The sequence below is a fragment of the Lactuca serriola genome, chromosome 4 (genome assembly GCF_051521515.1).
Source record: "Lactuca serriola cultivar US96UC23 chromosome 4, Lser_US96UC23_V15, whole genome shotgun sequence".
Taxonomy (NCBI): Eukaryota; Viridiplantae; Streptophyta; class Magnoliopsida; order Asterales; family Asteraceae; genus Lactuca; species Lactuca serriola.
In genome coordinates, this window is record NC_136411.1 from 26,432,501 (window position 1) to 26,450,000 (window position 17,500).

Consider the following 17,500-nt stretch of genomic DNA (forward strand, 5'->3'; position numbering starts at 1 on the left):
CATCTGGAAGTTTACTTTGACCAAGAGTTGACCTTGGACCAGGGATGGGTCAGTCAATTGACCTAAGGGTATTTATGAGTGGCTAATCTATGTTTATGGGTTTTTAGCCGGAGGATTACCGGTGCAGCAGCCAGACGTCTAGCAGTCAGACCTTCGGTAGCTACTCTTTGGGGTGAGTTTCCTTCCAGTAGTAACGGGTCTAAGGCACCAAGGCCGGCCCGTATAGACGATAAGTTAGTATCGGATTGTGGGCCGAGCCCGTATCTCTTGGTTGAGTTGATTATGATGTATGCCAGTATGATAGAATTGTCTATACTCGTTGTCTGTGTGATACTTGTATGTTATGGTTTAGCAGCTGAGTGTGGGCGAAGCCCGTATCTCCCAGATAGCGGAGTGTGGGCGAGGCCCCTATCTCCCAGCTAGGGTGACTCAGTGAGTGGAAAGAGGGACTTGGAGAGTATGACCGGGTTAGTAGGAGAAGGACTCGGCGAGTCTAAGCCACGAATCGGCGAGTTCAGTCATCTGGAAGTTTACTTTGACCAAGAGTTGACCTTGGACCAGGGATGGGTCAGTCAATTGACCTAAGGGTATTTATGAGTGGCTAATCTATGTTTATGGGTTTGTAGCCGGAGGATTACCGGTGCAGCAACCAGACGTCTAGCAGTCAGACCTTTGGTAGCTACTCTTCGAGGTGAGTTTCCTTCCAGTAGTAACGGGTCTAAGGCACCAAGGCCGGCCCGTATAGACTATAAGTTAGTATCGGAGTGTGGGCCGAGCCTGTATCTCATGGTTGAGTTGTTTATGATGTATGCCAGTATGATAGAATTGTCTATACTCATTGTCTGTGTGATACTTGTATGTTATGGTTTAGCAGCTAAGTGTGGGCGAGGCCCGTATCTCTTTGATAGCGGAGTGTGGGCGAGGCCTGTATCTCCCAGATAGCGAAGTGTGGGCGAGGCCCGTATCTCCCAGCTAGCGGAGTGTGGGCGAGGCCCGTATCTTCATCAGTGTGTGCGAGGCCCGTATCTCCTAGTTGTTCATTGTATGTTTGTATGGTATGAGGTATTATGGGGGAACTCACTAAGCCTCGTGCTTATAGTTTTCAGTTTTGGTTTCAGGTACCTCTTCTTCGAAGGGGAAGGAGCTTGCGCAGTAGCGGCCCATCACACACATGCTTCGTATTCTGCACTATGAGATCTTCCTGGGGATTTTTACTCTGACATTATTACGTTTATGAAAATGTTTTTCCAGACATGTGATATCTTTCATGAAATGTTATGATCGGTGAACGTTTTTATTCCTAATGCTTTACTAAGTATATGTTTTAAAAATGACATTTTTGGCTCGTATTTTGGGATGTTACAAGTTGGTATCAGAGCCCTGGTTTAAGGGATTCGGACACACCTTCGGGGGTGTCTGAACTCAAATCGAGGGATTAAAAGATTTTAAAGAAGAAAATGTTTTCTAAAAGCTAAGTAAAGGGTTTTAAGATGGAACAAAGTGTGGGATGTGCAGGACCGACCGAGCTTAAGTTAGTATTCCCCAAAGTACCCATACAAGCTTATGTTATGTTTATTAGTTTCAGTAGAACAACATGCTAGAATAGGACTAAGGATCTAGGAGTGATGCCTTATGTGCCTGCTTTATATGCCTCAGTGTATGAAAAACTGCACGCTAGAATTGAGTAGATAACAGTAGGATATCATGACTAGGTTATGCCTGATAGTATGAGCTTAACATCGTATGCTAGTGAAACGACCCAAAAATACGACCCAAAAATTTCTTTTTTCAACATAACCAAAAACCATAATCTGAGTGTCATATCATAAACCATACATGATGTATCTCAAAATAATAATAAAAACACTGTGCGGAAAACTGTATCATATCCATGTCATATAAAAATCAAGAACCAAATCAACTCCCAGGATAAAAGCTGAAGTTGTGGTGTGTGCGATGCCATCATCCCGAGCTCTTCCCTCTACAAGCGGAAGTACCTGAAACCAAAACTGAAACTGTAAGCACGAAGCTTAGTGAGCTCCCCCAAACTACCATATACCATACAATACATATAAATCACATACTGGGCCTTGCCCACTGCATCAGACCGAGGTTTGGAACTAGCTGCATCGGACCGAAGTCCGGAACTGACTGGGACCTTGTCCCCTGCATCGGACCAGAGTCCGGAACTAACTGCATCGGGCCGAAATCCGGAACTAACTGCATCGGACCGAAATCTGGAACTGACTGCATCGGACCGAAGTCCGGAACTAACTGCATCGGACCGAAGTCCGGAACTGACTGATCATGACATAGCATAACACATAACAACTATTATAATCACACATACTGCATACTGCATCGGACCGAAGTCCGGAACACATACACGAATATGCTTGAATCACAAAGACATCAAGCACTCTAGCTACTGCATCAGACTAAAGACCAGAACTACTGATAATTACACGGGCCGACATTGCGGCCGTAGACCCGTTCCTACTAAAGGGAAACTCACCTCGTGAACTGGCTGCTGAGTGTATGGCTCTGGAAGCTAGCTGCTGCTGCTCCGGTATCTCCCCGGCTACAAGTCCATAAACACACTCAATCAAATACTAAACACTGCACTGGGTAAAATGACTCTTTTACCCTTGGTCAAAGTCAACTCTCAGACAAAGTCAACTCTCGGTCAAAGTCAACCCATAGTTGACCTGACTCGCCGAGTTGGGCCGCCAACTCGCCGAGTCCCTATTCTCACTCCTCGACTCAACTCGCTGCTACTCGTCGAGTATGGCATCGACTCGACGAGTACTCTCCCGATCCAAGAACTCAGACAATCTTCATCCGACTCGCCGAGTCCTATGAACAACTCGACGAGTTGTTCTTGAGCTTAAGAAGATTGCCTTGGACTCGCCGAGTTGTATGAACAACTCGCCGAGTCCCCCGATTACTGAGTCTACCTTCAAACTCGCTGAGTCCACTCCCTTACTCACTGGTCCCACTCGATACCGCTCGAAAGGAAGAAATCGGGGACTCGCGACTAGACTCGCCGAGTCACCGCCATGCAACTATTCTACACTCGATTCTGATCAAATCCAGTACATACAAATGATAGATCTGAGTCCAATAAGCTGATTTACCACGTAAAGTTTCCAACTTTACGTGTACAAACGCATGAACAAGGGAATAAATGCTAAAAGATGCTTAAAAGGGGTAGATCTAGGGTTAATGTGCAAAATAGCTCCATAAAGGCAATAGATCTGGGCTCTACAACTCCTAAATGAACAGATCTAAGGTTATCTCGGCATAAGAGAGCTTCCATATCAACATAAGGCTTTAGAAAGGCATAAACAAGATCTAGAAAGGGTTTCAAAGCATAAAAGGGAAGGAAATCTAAAGAATACCTCAAAGAGCTGTTGCTTTCCCTTGAATCTCTGCTCTACAATCCTTCTCCTTGCTCCTTTCTTCTTCTCCTTCTTCAAGCCTTCACAATTAGCACACAAAATTACTTAGAATCGCTCAAGAACGAATTAGGGTTTTCTCACAGCTTTAGAGGGTGAAGGAGGCGGGATTGGGGGCTATAAGGTGGCTTAAATAGTGGGCAACCCGGGGATTTAGGGTTTCTCCCAGACGGGCAGACTCGCCGAGTCCAGAATATGGACTCGCCGAGTCGCCAGCTAATCACGTGCTCGAAATCCCGACCCTACTCGGCGAGTCAGGCTATGAACTCGCCGAGTCCCTCTTGCAAAACTTCAAAATAAATACCAAGGAATTACCATACAGGACACGGGTCGTTACAATTCTCCCCCACTTATCTCAGACTTCGTCCTCGAAGTCTGCTACGGCTGAATCTGCAAATAACTCTGGGTAGTGCTCCCTCATCTCCTCCTCAGCCTCCCACGTCCACTCAGACCCCTTCCGGTGCTGCCACTGCACCTTTACTAACTGAATTTCCTTGTTCCTCAAGGTCTTGGTCTTCCGGTCCAGAATTGCGACCGGTCTCTCAATATAATTCAGGCTGCTATCAACCTGAATATCCTCTAGGGTAACGACTGCTGACTCATCCACCAGACACTTCCTCAACACATGGAAAGTGTTGTGGATCTGACTAAGCTCCTCAGGAAGATCTAACCGATAAGCAACCCGACCCACCCGGGCCAAAACCCTGAAAGGACCAATAAATCTGGGGCCCAACTTGCCCCTCTTCCGGAACCTGATGACACCCTTCCAAGGTGAGACCTTCAGAAGGACCATATCCCCCACCTGGAACTCCAAGTCCGAACGCCTCCTATCGGCGTAACTTTTCTGCCGACTCTGAGCAGTCTGCAGTCTACTACGGACCTGCTGGATCAACTCGGTCGTCTTGAGCACCACCTCTGTGCTCCCAATGACTTGCTGACCGACCTCGCCCCAACAAATCGGGGTCCTACACTTCCTCCCATACAGCATCTCAAAGGGAGGTCGATCAATGCTCGCATGATAACTGTTGTTATACGAGAATTACGCTAACGGAAGATACGTATCCCAACTGCCACCGAAATCTAGGACACACGCCCTTAGCATGTCCTCGAGAGTCTGAATCGTCCTCTCGCTCTGCCCGTCTGTCTGAGGGTGGAAAGCGGTGCTGAAATGGAGACGAGTACCCATCTCGTCGTGGAACCGCTTCCAAAATCTGGATGTGAAACGGACATCTCGGTCTGACACCACCGATACCGTCACTCCATGACGTGCCACAATCTCACGCACATAGATATCGGCTAACTTCTCCGCCGATATACTCTCCTGGATCGGGATAAAATGGGCACTCTTCGTCAACCGATCCACTACTACCCATATCGAATCCACTCCACGTGCGGTCCGGGGAAGCTTGGTGACAAAATCCATGGTAATGTCCTCCCATTTCCACACGGGAATGTCTAACGGCTGCATCCTGCCGTGAGGTCTCTGGTGCTCCGCCTTGACCTTCCGGCAGGTCAGGCATCTCTCGACGTACCAGGCGACGTCCCGCTTCATGCAGGGCCACCAATAATCAGGTCGAAGATCTCGGTACATCTTCGTCGCCCCTGGGTGGATAGAAAACCGAGACTTATGAGCCTCATCCATCAACACTTGCCGTACTCCACCCCAGTACGGTACCCACACTCTCCCATGAAGCGTCAGCAAACCACGACTATCATAATCAAACGAGGCTACTCGGCCCACGATCCTCTCACACTTCTTTCTCTCCTCCTTGAGACCCTCTACCTGAGCCTCCTTGATCCGCTCCAACAACGGAGTGATCACTGACATCCTCAAACATAGATCCCTGATAGGGGCCGCCGACACCTTGCGGCTCAGGGCATCGGCCACCACATTGGCCTTCCTTGGATGGTATAGGATCTCACAGTCGTAATCCTTTAGCACATCCAACCACCTCCTCTGCCTCATATTCAGACTCGGCTGATCCATAAGATACCTCAAACTCTTGTGATCTGTGTAAATAGTACAACGAACCCCATAAAGGTAATGCCTCCAAATCTTGAGGGCAAACACAACTGCCCCCAGCTCCAAATCATGGGTAGGATAATTAGCCTCGTGAGGCTTCAACTGTCTCGAGGCATAAGCTATCACATGGCCTCGCTGCATCAAAACTGCTCCCATACCTGTGATCGAGGCATCACAATAGACTACAAAGTCCTCTACTCCCTCTGGCAAGGTAAGGATCGGAGCCTCGCATAATCTCTGCCTGAGGGTCTCAAACACTGACTGCTGCTCAGGACCCCAACGAAATACCACTGACTTCCTGGTCAGTCGGGTGAGCGGCACTGCTATCTTGGAGAAATCCTGAATAAATCTCCGATAATACCCTGCCAACCCCAGGAAGCTCCGAATCTCAGATGGAGACTTCGGGGCCTCCCACTGCATCACGGCCTCAATCTTGGCCGGATCTACCAAAATACCCTTCTGGTTGACGAGGTGACCAAGGAACTGCACCTCGCGCAACCAGAACTCACATTTGGAGAACTTTGCGAAAAGTCTCTCCCTCCTCAAAGCCTCCAGCACCTCCCGCAGGTGCTCCTCGTGCTGCTCCTGCGTCTTGGAATATACCAAGATATCGTCTATGAACACTATAACCGACCGATCCAGCATCGGCCTACACACGCGGTTCATGAGATCCATGAACGCGGCTGGAGCATTGGTGAGCCCAAATGGCATCACCACAAACTCATAATGACCATACCTGGTCCTGAAAGCAGTCTTCTGTACATCTTCTTCTCTAACCCGCATCTGATGATAACGGGAGCGTAGATCGATCTTGGAGAACCAAGACGCTCCCTGAAGCTGATCAAACAAATCATCTATCCTCGGAAGTGGGTAACGGTTCTTCACCGTTACCTTATTCAACTCCCGATAATCAATACACATACGATGCGACCCATCCTTCTTCCTCACAAACAGGATCGGCGCTCCCCAAGGCGAACTGCTCGGCCGAATGAACCCTTTGTCTAACAGCTCCTGCAGCTGTGTAGACAACTCCTGCATCTCAGGGGGAGCTAATCGATACGGTGCTTTGGCTATCGGAGCCGCACCAGGAATTAGGTCGATCCCGAACTCGACCTGTCTCTCAGGAGGTATCCCCGGCAAATCCTCGGGAAACATGTCCGGGTAGTCTCGAACAATAGGAACATCATCAACTGTCATCTTGCCCTTCTCCCGGGCATCCAAGACGTAAGCTACAAAGCCGGCGCAACCCTGCTGAACATAGCGCCTCGCCCTTGCGGCGGAACAAAAGGTCGGTCCCCGCTGTGGCTTCTCGCCCTGAATCACTAACTCTCCCCCACTGGGACTGCGGACCCTCACTAGCTGAAGCTCACAATCAATCACCGCCCCATTGGGGCTTAGCCAATCCATGCCCACAATAACCTTATTCCCTCGCAGAGGAATAGGTACCAGATCCACTGAAAACTGCTCGTCAAATAACTGAAGAGAACACCCTCTATGCACCCTGTCGACCCTCACGGTCCTATCATCTGCTATCTCAACCTCTAATGGACCATCCAGCTCCCCTAGAGCCCTACTAAATCTCTTGCTAAGCGCAAGTGATACGAATGATCGGGTAGCCCCCGAATCGAATAATACCAAAGCAGAAATGCCGTTCACAGAGAACGCCTGAATAAAACATACAATCATAAGCAATATTCAATCAATAATAATAAAGAGATAAAGGAAAGATACATACCCGTCACCACATCAGGAGTCGCTCGCGCCTCCTCTGTTGTCATCTGAAACGCCCTACTCTTCGCCACTGGCGCATCAGCTCGGCCCTGCCGGCCATCTGTAATCCTCAAGGTAGCAGGGGCAGGTGCAGCCACCTTCCCTGCTGCAGCTAAACTCGGACACTGGGACTTTTTATGTCCCCTCTGATTGCACTGAAAGCAAATCAGATCTGATGCTGCTACGGCAGTAGCAGGGGCCGTACAATCCCTACTCAAATGCCCAATCCGACCGTACTTGTAGCAGCCAGAACTCCCTGCCTTGCACGCTCCCTCGTGCAATCTCCCACACTTGCCACATCGACCGTGGCTCTGCTGACTCCTAGATCTGTGATCCGAAACCTTGGGCTTTTTGCCCGAACCGCCTGAACCCGAAACCGCCTCCGGTTTCCTCTTCTTCTCCATCTCGAGATCAATCTCCCTCTCCCGAGCCCTAGCAATCATATCTTCCAGCGTTTTACAGCTGGACCGGCTCACAAACTGGCGGATATCGCTCCGCAACATCTCATGATAACGGGCCTTCTTCATTTCCTCATCAGCCACGTACTGAGGAACGAGAAGAGCCCTCTCCCTGAACTTGGCGGTGATCTCCGCCACTGTCTCTGTAGTCTGGGTGAGGTCCTGAAACTCCCTAGCCAACTGCTGCACCTCAATAACCGGTGCGAACTCCGCCCTGAACCTGGTAGAGAAATCAGCCCAAGTCATGGCGTCCAATGCTGCGTCATCTCCAATGGAATGTCCGACCTCCTCCCACCAGTCCCGTGCCCTGTCCTTCAGAAGACAGGATGCCAATCTGACCTTGTCCCCCTCGGGACACCTGCTAGTGCGGAAAGCGTTGGCCACATCCGCCAACCATCTGGTACTCGCTATGGGGTCCCGCGCCCCATGATAGTCCGGAGCTCCACATGCCCTGAACTCCCTGAATGTAAGGGTGCGCGACCCCATCATGGCCGCCACCTCGGCACGGAAGGTGCCCAATCTCTCATCCATCAGCTCTAGAATCCCCTCCTTGATCGAATCGAAGATCACAGGAGTCTGCTCTATAATGATACGCGTAATCTCCGAAGAAAGAAACTCTCGGGTCTGCTCATCCATGCGCTCATCCCCCGAGCCTGAACCTGATCCCTCCCCGGCACCTCCGCTGCCGGCTACTGGTCTCGAACGCAAAACCACCATTCTGAAACACATCACAACTACATCAGCAAACGGAAATATCTCAAGGGATCATTGATACTACAACTAGCTTCCTGGTCTTGTCTCAACCTTTCTTGATTCGAGTACGGATCCTCTGCTTTCAGTAGTACGGGCCCATACTACCTTCCACATCTATCCGTACTTTCTTCAAGAACTGCTTTGGCTCCACCAAGTCACTTTTACTACTACTGTTCTCTGCTACTCTCATCCTAGGCTTGCCCTTAGGGAAATCTCATACTCAACTCAACTAGTCCTCAGCTGCTGAGAGTCTCCTTATAATGCTAATTAACCACCACCTGAACACCATCACATGTGACGAAGGTTAGATAATCCTTCAAGTAAAGGACCCGTCCCTATAACGGTTGGACTCAAACAAGAGCTGCGCAATAGGGCCAGTTCCAGCACTCTGGGATTATTCAACTCTGATCACATGTGGTGTGACGTGTTCACCTAATGGCTAACTTCCATCACTCAGAACTCCCACAAAGCACGAAGCAAGCAGCATCCGGATAAAGGAAACATATTCAGGCAAAACTATTCTCAAAACGAGAAACTGTACTAGCATACAATGCTAAGATCACACTATCAGGCATAACCTAAACAGGCTATCCTACTGCTATCTGCTCAATACTAGCATGCAATACTCATAAAGCTGTAACACATAAAGCAGGCACATAAGGCATCCTCCTAGATCCTTAGTCCTATACCAACATGCTGTTCTACTGAAGCTGGAACAATTAATCATAATAATAAAACTTGTATTGGTAATTTGGGAGTACTTACTTGAGCTCGGCTGATCGCATGCACCACACCCTTATCTCGTTTTAAAAAATTTCTTTCTTTCTAAGTGCTTTCAAAATTCTTTTAGAAACATTTTTCTTTTAAAAATCTTTTTATTTCCCCCTTAGTTTGAGTTCAGATACACCCGGAAGTGTATCCGAATCCCTCAAACCAGGGCTCTGATACCAACTTGAAACGACCCAAAAATACGACCCAAAAATTTCGTTTTTCAACATAACCAAAAACCATAATCTGAGTGTCATATCATAAACCATACATGATGTATCTCAAAATAATAATAAAAATACTGTGCGGAAAACTGTATCATATCCATGTCATATAAAAATCAAGAACCAAATCAACTCCCAGGATAAAAGCTGAAGCTGTGGTGTGTGCGATGCCATCATCCCGAGCTCTTCCCTCTACAAGCGGAAGTACCTGAAACCAAAACTGAAACTGTAAGCACGAAGCTTAGTGAGCTCCCCCAAACTACCACATACCATACAATACATATAAATCACATATTGGGCCTTGCCCACTGCATCAGACCGAGGTATGGAACTAGCTGCATCGGACCGAAGTCCGGAACTGACTGGGACCTTGTCCCCTGCATCGGACCAGAGTCCGGAACTAACTGCATCGGGCCGAAGTCCGGAACTGACTGCATCAGACCGAAATCCGGAACTGACTGCATCGGACCGAAGTCCGGAACTAACTGCATCGGACCGAAGTCCGGAACTGATTGATCATGGCATAGCATAACACATAACAACTATTATAATCACACATACTGCATACTGCATCGGACCGAAGTCCGGAACACATACACGAATATGCTTGAATCACAAAGACATCAAGCACTCTAGCTACTGCATCAGACTAAAGACCAGAACTACTGATAATTACACGGGCCGGCATTGCGGCCGTAGACCCGTTCCTACTGAAGGGAAACTCACCTCGTGAACTGGCTGCTGAGTGTATGGCTCTGGAAGCTAGCTGCTGCTGCTCCGGTATCTCCCCGGCTACAAGTCCATAAACACACTCAATCAAATACTAAACACTGCACTGGGTAAAATGACTCTTTTACCCTTGGTCAAAGTCAACTCTCAGACAAAGTCAACTCTCGGTCAAAGTCAACCCATAGTTGACCTGACTCGCCGAGTTGGACCGCCAACTCGCCGAGTCCCTATTCTCACTCCTCGACTCAACTCGCTGCTACTCGTCGAGTATGGCATCGACTCGACGAGTACTCTCCCGATCCAAGAACTCAGACAATCTTCATCCGACTCGCCGAGTCCTATGAACAACTCGACGAGTTGTTCTTGAGCTTAAGAAGATTGCCTTGGACTCGCCGAGTTGTATGAACAACTCGCCGAGTCCCCCGATTACTGAGTCTACCTTCAAACTCGCTGAGTCCACTCCCTTACTCACTGGTCCCACTCGATACCGCTCGAAAGGAAGAAATCGGGGACTCGCGACTAGACTCGCCGAGTCACCGCCATGCAACTATTCTACACTCGATTCTGATCAAATCCAGTACATACAAATGATAGATCTGAGTCCAATAAGCTGATTTACCACGTAAAGTTTCCAACTTTACGTGTACAAACGCATGAACAAGGGAATAAATGCTAAAAGATGCTTAAAAGGGGTAGATCTAGGGTTAATGTGCAAAATAGCTCCATAAAGGCAATAGATCTGGGCTCTACAACTCCTAAATGAACAGATCTAAGGTTATCTCGACATAAGAGAGCTTCCATATCAACATAAGGCTTTAGAAAGGCATAAACAAGATCTAGAAAGGGTTTCAAAGCATAAAAGGGAAGGAAATCTGAAGAATACCTCAAAGAGCTGTTGCTTTCCCTTGAACCTCTGCTCTACAATCCTTCTCCTTGCTCCTTTCTTCTTCTCCTTCTTCAAGCCTTCACAATTAGCACACAAAATTACTTAGAATCGCTCAAGAACGAATTAGGGTTTTCTCACAGCTTTAGAGGGTGAAGGAGGCGGGATTGGGGGATATAAGGTGGCTTAAATAGTGGGCAACCCGGGGATTTAGGGTTTCTCCCAGACGGGCAGACTCGCCGAGTCCAGAATATGGACTCGCCGAGTCGCCAGCTAATCACGTGCTCGAAATCCCGACCCTACTCGGCGAGTCAGGCTATGAACTCGCCGAGTCCCTCTTGCAAAACTTCAAAATAAATACCAAGGAATTACCATACCGGACACGGGTCGTTACAGCTAGTACAGTTCCTGTTATGAGGATAGAGTTGCTTGAGAGTGTTTCCTTTTTGTCCAAATGTTGTTGCTTTGTGCTATGAGGGCCTTGAGTGATGGGAGTTAGCTGTTAGGTGAATACGTTAAAGTCACAGGTGACCAGGGTTGAATAATCTCAGAGTGTTGGATTCGACCCTATTGCGTAGCTCTTGTTTGAGTCCTAACCGTGGTAGGGATGAGTCGCTTACTCGAAGGATTATACGAGCCTCGTTGCATGTGATCATATTCAGGTAATGGCTAATTAGCATTACAAAGAGACCTTCAGCAGCTGAGGACTGGGTTGGGTGGAGTCAGAGGTCTCCTAGGATAAGCCTAGGATGAGTATAACAGTGATCAGCAGTAGTAAAAGGGATCTGGTGGAGTCAAGGCAGTCCTTGGAGAAGGTACGGATAGATGTGGAAGGTAGTATGGGCCCGTACTACTGAAAGCAGAGGATCCGTACCCGAACTAAGGAAGGCTGAGACAAGACCAGGGAACTTGAAATAGATGTGATCCCTTAGGGGTATCAGTATCACTAATGGTTGTCTGTGTGTATTGCAGAATGGTGGTGCTACGCCAGAGGCCAGCTGGTGGCAGTTCTGGAGAGGGGTCGGGTTCGGGATCAGGTTTCGAGCCAGTAGACGAGAGGCTATGTGAGTTCATCGCGTCAGAGATCACCAGAGGCATCCTTGAGTCGACTCCCATCATTTTCGGGTCGATCAAGGCAGGGATAGTTGAGCTGATGGAGGACCGCCTCTGGGCGTTCAGGAGCGACATGGCATCTGGCCAGTTAGGATCTCGCACTCTGTCTTTTAAGGACTTCCGGGGCAGTGGTGCGCCGGATTTTCACAGGGCAAAGGACCCCATAGCTTCCAGACGATGGATTGCAGACATTGAGTCTGCACAGATGATTAGCTTCTGCCCTGAGGGGTCGAAGGTGAGGTTCGCAGCAGGGTGTTTACGAGATCGAGCTAGGGATTGGTGGGAGTCTGTGGGTGACTCGTTGGGAGTCTCGGCTGTCGAGGCTATGACTTGGTCGGACTTCGCGACCAGGTTCAGGGCAGAGTTCGCGCCGGCTGTCGAGCTTCAGCAGCTGGCCCGGGAGTTCTTGGATATGCGACAGACGACAGAGACTGTGGCAGAGATCACCGCCAAGTTTCGGGAGAGGGCATTGTTGGTGCCCCAGTATGCGGGAGATGGGGATATAAGGAGGACCCGCTATCATGACATGCTACGGGCTGACATCCGGGAGCATGTTAGCTTTTCAGCTTGCCCTACCCTGGAGTCCATGATTGCTAGGGCGAGGGAAAAGGAGATTTATTTGGAGCACATTTGAAATAGAAAGGCAGAGACAGGGTAGGTGGTTGGGGCTTCGGGGAAGAAGCCCAAGGGATCAGATGGTAGGCCGAAAGGCCAAGGAGGGCCGGGCCGCTGCGGAAAATGTGGCAGGTCGCATGAGGGAGCATGTAGATTGGGATCATCAGGCTGCTACAAGTGCGGCAATACGGGGCACTTTAGCAGGGATTGTACTGCTCCTGTCTCGGTTGTTCAGACATCTGAGTTGTTGTGTTTCCACTGCAACCAGAGGGGCCACAAGAGGGCCAATTGCCCCCAGTTGACAGCATCAGCGCTAGTTAAGGCGCCGGCTCCAGCTACCCTGCGGATTACAGATGGCCGGCAGGGCAAGGCAGAGGCTCTAGTGGTGAGGAGTCGGGCGTTTCAGCTGACGACAGAGGAGGCACGCAACGCACCCGATGTGGTGACAGGTATGATTCTTTCCCTTTATCTTTTTTATGATGTTATGATATGGATATGTGCCATGTATATATGCATTAGGATCGTTCCATGTGAACGGTATTCCTGTCCAGGTGTTGTTTGACTCAGGTGCCACCCGGTCTTTTGTTTCCCTTGCGCTTAGCAAGAGGTTTACTGAGTCTTCGGGCATGTTGGATTGCCCTTTAGAGGTGGAGATTGCCGATGATCGAGCAGTGCGAGCATCAACAGTGTTCAGGGATTGTGTTCTAAGGGTGTTTGAGGAGCGCTACTTGGTGGATTTGGTTCCCATTCCGTTGCGTGGGAACAATGCGATTATAGGCATGGATTGGTTGAGCCCTAATGGGGCGGTGATAGATTGCGCACAACAGCTGGTGCAGATCAGGACCCCAAGTGGGGGAGAGTTGGTGATCCATGACGAGAGGCCACAGCGTGGACCCACAGTATGTTCAGCTGCAAGGGCTAGGCACTACCTTCAACAGGGTTGCGCAGGATATGTCGCATACGTCATGGATACCTGGGAGGCGGGTAAGGCGACGGTGAACGAGGTTCCAGTGGTGCAAAACTACGCTGATGTGTTCCCAGAGGAGCTTCCTGGAATACCTCCGGGGCGTCAGGTAGAGTTCAGGATCGACCTAGTTCCTGGTGCCGCTCCGATAGCCAAGGTACCCTATCGGTTGCCTCCTCCCGAGATGCAGGAGTTGTCTACACAGCTGCAGGAGTTGCTAGACAAGGGATTTATTCGACCGAGCAGTTCACCCTGGGGATCCCCGATCTTGTTTGTAAAGAAGAAGGACGGGTCGCATCGGATGTGTATTGATTACCGGGAGATGAATAAGGTAACAGTGAAGAATCGTTACCCACTCCCGAGGATTGATGATCTCTTTGATCAGTTGCAGGGAGCATCTTGGTTCTCCAAGATCGATTTGCGTTCAGGGTATCATCAGATGAGGGTCAGAGAGGAGGATGTACCGAAGACCGCGTTTCGGACGCGTTACGGCCATTATGAGTTCGTGGTGATGCTGTTCGGGCTCACCAATGCTCCTGTCGCGTTCATGGACCTCATGAACTGCGTATGTAGACCGATGCTGGATCGGTCTGTGATAGTTTTCATTGATGACATCTTGGTTTATTCCAAGACGCAGGAGGAGCACAAGGAACATCTGAGAAAGGTTTTGGAGACCTTCTGGAGGGAGAGCTTGTACGCCAAGTTCTCCAAATGTGAATTTTGGTTGCGCGAGGTGCAGTTTCTTGGGCACCTCGTCAACTAGAACAGGATTTTAGTAGACCCAGCCAAGGTGGAGGCCATGATGAGATGGGAGGTTCCGAAGTCTCCATCCGATATTCGGAGTTTCCTGGGATTAGTGGGCTACTATCGGAGATTCATTCAGGACTTCTCCAAGATAATCGTACCCCTGACGCGGCTGACTAAGAAAGTCGTGGTCTTTCGATGTGGGCCTGAGCAACAGGCAACATTCGAGGTTCTGAGACATAGATTGTGCGAGGCGCTAATCTTAGCCCTGCCAGAGAGCGTAAAGGATTTTGTGGTATATTGTGACGCGTCCATTTTGGGGTTGGGCGCAGTGCTGATGCAGAGGGGTTATGTCATTGCCTACGCTTCAAGGCAGCTGAAGCCTCACGAGGCGGACTACCCGACGCACAATTTAGAGTTGGGGGCGATGGTCTTCGCCCACAAGATTTGGCGACATTACCTCTATGGGGTTCGTTGTACCATTTACACGGACCACAAGAGTTTGAGGTACCTCATGGATCAGCCGAATATGAAAATGAGGCAGCATTGGTGGCTCGATGTGGTGAAGGATTATGATTGTGAGATTCTTTACCACCCGGGGAAGGCCAATGTGGTGGCCGATGCGCTTAGCCGCAAGGCGGCGCCGATCAGGGATATTTGCATGTGGAAGACAGTGGTGATCCCGCTTTTGGAGCGGATTCGGGAGGCCCAGCAGGAGGCCATGAAGGAGGAACATCGGAAGAGTGAGCGTATAGTGGGACAGGTTTCCTCCTTCGACTATGATAGCAGGGGATTACTGTCATTGCACCACAGAGTGTGGGTGCCGTACCTCGGAGGCGTGTGCCAGGTCTTGATGGAGGAGGCACACAAATCTCGATTCTCCACTCATATCGGAGTGAAGAAGATGTATAGGGATCTTCGTCTGGACTATTGGTGGCCCTGCATGAAGCGGGATGTGGCTTGGTACGTCGAGCGGTGTTTGACCTGCAGGAAGGTCAAGGTCGAGCATTAGAGACCGCACGACAAGATACAACCGTTGGATATCCCATTGTGGAAATGGGAAGATATTACGATGGACTTTATCACAAAGCTACCCAGGACCGTGAGGGGAGTGGATTCTATATGGGTCATTGTGGACCGGTTGACCAAGAACGCCCATTTTATCCCAATTCAGGAGAGCATCTCGGCCGAGAAGTTGGCCGACATCTATATCAGGGAGGTAGTGGCGCGGCACGGGGTGCCCGTATCAGTGATTTCAGACAGAGATGTGCGATTTACTTCCAGGTTTTGGAAGAAGTTCCATGACGAGTTGGGTACTCGTTTGCATTTCAACACCGCTTTTCACCCGTAGACGGATGGTCAGAGCAAGCGGACCATCCAAACGTTAAAGGATATGTTGTGGGCATGTGTTCTGGATTTCGGAGGTAGTTGGGATACCTACCTCCCGTTGGCGGAGTTCTCATATAATAATAGCTATCATGCGAGCCTCGACCGTCCTCCCTTCGAGATGTTGTATGGAAGGAGGTGCAGGACCCCGATATGTTGGGGAGAGGTTGGCCAGAGGGTCATGGGAAGCTCCGAAGTGGTGCTCTAGACGACAGAAAAGATCCGGCAGGTCCGGAGTAGGCTCCAGACTGCTCAAAGTCGGCAGAAAACTTATGCCAACTAGCGTCGTTCAGACTTGGAATTCCAAGTCGGGGATATGGTTCTCCTGAAGGTGTCGCCGTGGAAAGGCGTCATCCGATTTAGGAAGCGAGGCAAGTTGGGCCCAAGGTTCATCAGGCCATTCAGGGTTGTAGCTCGGGTGGGAAAGGTGACGTATAGGTTGGATCTGCCAGCCGAACTCATCCAGATCCACAACACTTTCCACGTCTCTCAAATGTGGAAGTGTTTGGTAGATGACTCGGCAGTGGTGCCTTTGGAGGATATTCAGGTCGACGACAGCCTGAATTACATCGAGCGTCCTGTGGCGATCCTCGAAAGGAAGTCGAAGGATCTAAGGAACAAGAGGGTGGAACTCATGAAGGTGCAATGGCAGCACCGAAAGGGATCGGAGTGGACTTGGGAGCCGGTGGAAGAGATAATGGAGCATTACCCCGAGCTGTTTTAGGATCGAGCAGCAGACTTCGAGGACGAAGTCTGAAATAAGTGGGGGAGATTTGTAGCACCTGGTTCTTGGTACGTACTTCTTGTGATTAATATTTTAATTTTTATGCATTTTTGCCTTGGACTCGGCGAGTTGAAGGACCAACTCGCCGAGTAGGAGCAGGATAAGGCGCGGGGTTTGAACTTTGTACTCGGCGAGTCGGTCCCCGGACTCGGCGAGTATACCCTGTTTGGACAAAAACCCTAATCCTGGCATTTGCACCCTATTTAAACGCTCTAACTTGGCCTCCTTAGTCCCTAACACTTCCAGAGAGCTGTAGAGAGAAACCCTAGCCCACATATTGTTCTTGAGAGTGATTTTGGCCTTGTGGAGAAGGATTGGAGCTTAGAGGAAGGAAGAGGAGGTTGAAGTGTGCAAGGAGGGGAGGTAGATCCGGAATCTACACTGTGAGGAGCTTCCATTCAGGTAGAAAAGTTCTTACCTTGATCATTAGTTCATTAGATCCCCTTTTTGTCCCAAATTAGTGGTTTCAAGCCCTAAAACCTCAAATTCCATGTATTTATGCTGTAAGTTTTGAAAGGACTTCAGATTGGGATCTTATGGACATCCTAGAAGTATAAAGTCTCTGTGGTTGGGGTTATTGCGGTCCCTATTGAGTGTATGACCACTTAAAGAGCTTGGATTTGCCCTCTTGAGCTCATAGGGCCATGCATACACGTAAAGTTTGCAACTTTACGTGATAAGCATGCCCTAGAAGCATGGATCTATGGGTTAGAGGCGTTGCATGTCTCAGTTTTGGTCTGTATGGGAAGTAGGTCGTAGAGACTTGGCGAGTCCCAAAGTGGAACTCAGCGAGTTCTATGAAGATGGCCTTAGACTCGACGAGTTGGA